Genomic DNA, 5,277 nt, shown 5'->3' with positions numbered 1-5,277 from the left:
TGAACTCCCCATTCCCTAGCTCCACCCCCTCCCTTCCCCTGGTAACCTATATTCTAGATTCTGGCTCTATGAATTTGCTTCTTCTAATGATCTCAAATCAGTGAGATCAAACAATAGTTTTCCTTTTATGTCTGCCTTCTTTAACTCAACATATGTCTTCAAGGCTTGTCCATGCTGTTGCATGTATCAGGACTTCATTCCTTTTTTAGGGGTGAATAATATTCCACGGTATGTGTATTCAATACTTTGTTTCTCCATTCATTAAATACTATTAAATATCTTAAATCTTTAGGTCTCAGCATTTCCACTATGTATCAGGATGCTTCTGATACACTTGCATCTCCCTCTGATGTACCTTTGCATTACATAAACCCTAGAGACTGAGTACTATTAAAGAGCTGGAAAGCTCAACATTCCAATAGTCAAGTGCAAAGCCAATGGGAAGGGACTTCCCAGGTTCTACTTGCAACTCACTCAAGTTGCAGGGTGTTAAGCACTGGATCCATCACTGTGTATCAACACCAAGTGTTGAAGGACACTTGGGCTGTGCCCATCTTTTTGCAATTGTGAATAGTGCCTCTGTTAAGATCATTGTGCAAAGATTTGTTCAAGTTCCTGCTCTCAATGCTTTTGGTTATATACTTAGTAGGGGGATTGTACAGCTTTCTAAAATTCAGTTCAATTTGGTTTGAGGTGTTTTTGCAGTGAACTTCTTTTTCCACTTCTTTATCAGCCAAGGAGGCTACATTGTAACAGAATTATAATCATTAAAACAAAGGAAACTATTTTTATGAATTTTTGCAGCTTCTGGCTATAGCAAAAATGATTCCCACCACTAGGGAGTGCACAAGCGAACATTAAACTACAAAAATTATAACTATTATCCAACCAATAAGAAATTAAAGAATATACAGTAAACAGAACCATCTATATGAAATATTACTTATTTCCACTTAAAAAGGAATTTTGGATCTGAGATAGGTTCGTAGTTGCAATCAGTCCCTCTTAGTGGTCCTTGCTGGGATTCTGGTTTGATTTTGCTTCAGTTCATTTCTACAGGATGTTTGGAAGTCTCCTTCTTGGAAGATGAACTATTTCACTCTTGAGTGATGTATCCAGTGCTTAACACCCTGCAACTTGAGTGAGTTGCAAGTAGAACCTGGGAAGTCCCTTCCCATTGGCTTTGCACTTGACTATTGGAATGTTGAGCTTTCCAGCTCTTTAATAGTACTCAGTCTCTAGGGTTTATGTAATGCAAAGGTACATCAGAGGGAGATGCAAGTGTATCAGAAGCATCCTGATACATAGTGGAAATGCTGAGACCTAAAGATTTAAGATATTTAATAGTATTTAATTTAGTTATTAAATGCTCATTACCATAGGTTGGAATTTGTTTTTAGAAGGGTCTACTGTACCTTATTTCATACGGGATTACCCCGAACCTACTTCTGGGATCCACTTTTATCCTAAGCAGGGCAACTGGCAAGGTTTTGTCCTAGGTTAAATTTGTCTCTTGGCATATTTTAGCTAGGGTGTTTTTAGCATATGGTTCACCTTTTCATTTTCCCTATTGATTGTGGCCTCCAAGATGGGTAGAATTTCCAGCGGTTTCCTACGGCTTCACTTCTATTTGGTAGAAAGTTTTTCTGTCCTTTTGATAACCCACATTCTAGATACATTACAGTGGGCCATGAGATCCAGCCTTTTTCTTAGATACTTTGTACTCCAGGTGTGCTCAGAAGTTCAGGGTTAAAATGGTCTCAAGTTAATTTGATGGGCTAGCAATCAGAATGTCATCAACATATCACAAAGACCCACTGTCTTGGAGCTACAACTCTCATAAGTCTCTAGTTAGAGTTTCCCCAAATAAAGTAGAGGCATTTTTGAACTGCTGAGGGAGCACAGTCCAACAGTACTGCTGTTTTGTCTTAGTCTCACCCCAGATACTCCCATACAAATGCAAATATTTCCTGGGACTGTGGACTTAATGGCACAGAGTAGAAGGCATCCTCTACATCCACACAGTGAACCAAAAAAGATCTCCAGACAGACTAGTCAATAAAGTGCACAGATTCGGTACTATTGGGTGGATGTCTTCTGCTATTTAGTTGCTAGCCCTCACGTCCTGTAAAGATCGACAATGTCCTTTAGTACTGGCTTTAGGACAGGCAAGATGCGAGTGTTGGATGGAGAAACGCAAGGCTGCATTAACTGATGTTTGAGAACAGAGTCTATTATTCACTTCGTGCACTCTTCATGCCTCCTTCTTTAGTGGGGACTGTTTGAGATAACGAATCTTCCAGTTGGGTTAAATCGTCACATGGACCGGATCGGCAGTTCTGGCGGTTCCCAGTCTCCCAACAGCCCATACCTCCAGCCTTACTTTAAGAAGGATATCTTCTGGTATCTCTGATTGCAGTTTTCTTCCTAGGTGAAGCGAAGAAGATTGCAGGGCATAAGCTTGGTCTGAAGGAACTTCAATATTGAGTTGATTAGCTGAAAAAGACACCTGTGCATTTACTTTGACAAGAAGTCTCAAACAAGCAGAGGCCCAAGACATTCAGGCATGTAGACAAAACTGTGTTTTAGAGATATATTTCCCATCTAGCATTCAACGGGCTATAAGAATGGTTTTTATCTGAGGCTACAGAAACTCGTACTACTACTGTAGGCTTTGGAGATAGCGCCCTTTGCTTTCAAATTAAGACCAAGTGAGAAGTTCCTTTCTCGATAAGAAAGTCCACAGGACTGTTTTACACCAGGATAAAAATCTGGGGTACCTGGTGGGAAATGGTGATGTTTTGGCTAAAGTAAAAAAGGACCTGCGCTGGTTTGAAACTGTTATGTACCCAAGAAGGACATCTTTCCTTAATCCTGATTCAATATCATAGAATAGGACTCCATTAGATTGTTTCCAGGGAGACTGACACACCCAATAGTGGGTCTGAGCGGTTGATTAGATAGAGATAGGAAGTCTGCCCGTTTAGAGTGGGTCTTGATTCGTTTACCGGAGTCCTTTGAAAGGGACAACATTTTGGAAAGAGTTCAGAGCCAACAAAGAGACATTTGGCAATGCAGAACGAAACCATCCCTGAGGAAGCTGTTTGAAACCAAAAGCCAAAGGATGAGCAGATCCCAGCCACGTGCCCTCCCAGCTGACAGAGGTGTTCTGCATGAATCGGCCTCTCCTGAATCAAGGAATCTTTCCCTGCATGCCTCAGTTTGGACATTATTACAGCCTTAGAACCGTGAACTTGTAACTTAATGAATTCTCATTATAGAAACCAGCCTAGTAGGTCCATTGCTGCTTCAGTTGTGTTTCCTGGATTTGATCACTATTATTGAGAACCTTGAAAACGGTCTCAATTAGCTGTGAGACTGGCATTCTTAGCCCTCCTTCCGATTTCTGCACTTTTGTTCCTGATGTCTGGGGCCCTCTGCTTGATGAAAGTGACACTTAGTAGTCTCATGTTATCGGGATGTTCTGGATCTGTGTCAGTATCTGGCTGAACAGCCTCAACAATTCTCTGAAGTAAAACAAGGGGGTTCTCTTTTGGCCCCTGCAGTATGTTTTGGATTTTTCTTACCATATTTTTTTGGTTCGGGGCCCGACTCTGCAGCCCTCTCATTATGAAACTCTTACATTGGTCTAATTTGGCTCAGTTACTGTATTCACTGGGGTTCCAATGTAGCTCAGAAGCTGAGTAGTATTGCTCCTGGAGCCTGAACTGCGCTGTCGGATTGTAATTTGTGCAAAGTCCCAGTTTCTACTTTGGCTTTCTCATTTACCAGCCACGTTTTCTTCCGGGGTAAGAAGAATGCTTAAAAATGCCTCGATATCATTCACAGTTGTCAAGAGATGGAAGCAGCCCATGTGTCCATCAAGACAGAATGGAGAAACAAATGTGGTACGTACATATGATGGAATATTGTGCAGCAGTAAGAAGAAATGAAGTCCTGAAGCATATGAATACATGGATGATCCTTGAAGACGTAGTACTAAGCGAAATAAGCCAGACAGAAATGGATAGATACTGTACGATCTCACTAATACGAATCCTCTGGAAAAGATCAATGCGGAGTGTTAAAATGTAAAATATAGGGGACCTAGAGATAGACAGAAGCTACATAAGGGGGAACCGTTACCTAAAATGTACAGACTAGTAAATGAGTTTGAATTTGAAAGTATGGGAATGGATAGACGTGACAGTAGTTCATTAGTGGGTTTATGAGTAATCGTGCGCTAGTGAATGAGAATATGATTGGAAGGGGTTGTTGGAGCCATGTACCCTCACTGATTAGCACTACAAATATAAGTGAGTTATTGAATGAACTACTCCAAAAGCACAACACTTGACCAGAAAGTCAGTAATAGAACGGTATGTGGGGAAAACTACTTTCTGCATGGTATGATCTATATTTACAGGAATACATCACTAGGCCCACGACAATACTGGGGTAAAAAATTGAGGGGGGGGGTTGGAGACCATAGTTAAGGGGAGTTGGGGATTTTCTGTTTGCTGTGGATGTGTCTATCTGTTGTTTTTCCCTTTGGAGCAATGGAAATTGTCTAAAATTGAGGGTGATGATGATTGTATTGCTAAGTGAGGATATTGCGAAACATGGATTGTTTACTTTGAATGCAATATATGCTATATGGAAACATTTCAACAAACGCTACAGATTCAAAATAAATAATAAGCAGAAAGATGCAAGTGCTAGAGAAAATGTGGAGAGTTTCATACTTATTTAAAAAAGTGCTTCAATGTCTGCCAAGGTGGTTTTATAGGTTGCAAATACTGTGGAATAAACATTTTCCATTTTACTCAGGTTATCACAGTGTGAGGTTATGCTATTTTTGCAGTATAGAGAGAAAAAAAGGGGGTATGCGTCAAAATGAATCCTCTTGGATGCTCCTGTTCATCTAGTCTGGTGGGGACCTGCCTGAGAAGAAATTGCCTTGCCTGGGGTTGGGGGGCGCCTAGGTGGAAATCTGTACCCTGTTGGATGTGCGGTAGGGAGCCCATTCCTTCTTTGCTGGGAGAAGAACCTGATGAGGATTCACTTTGGGGCGAGGGCGCCTCACCTTCCTTCTGTTCCCCGGGGAAAGGAGTTGGGGAGCTGAGGAACAGTCTAAATGCCTCGGAGAGAGAAACCTTCACCAGGGAAAGAATCTAGAAACCCCTCTTTCTTTTATGTGGACACATCCAAGAAGTTTTGCCCTGACCTTTCCCTATTTTAAGTCCCTGTTCTTCATCTTCTTTTTGTACCAAAATT

The sequence above is a fragment of the Tamandua tetradactyla genome, chromosome X (genome assembly GCF_023851605.1).
Source record: "Tamandua tetradactyla isolate mTamTet1 chromosome X, mTamTet1.pri, whole genome shotgun sequence".
NCBI classification, from domain to species: domain Eukaryota; kingdom Metazoa; phylum Chordata; class Mammalia; order Pilosa; family Myrmecophagidae; genus Tamandua; species Tamandua tetradactyla.
The sequence above is the reverse complement of the archived record's forward strand: the minus strand, read 5'-3'. Positions refer to the sequence as shown.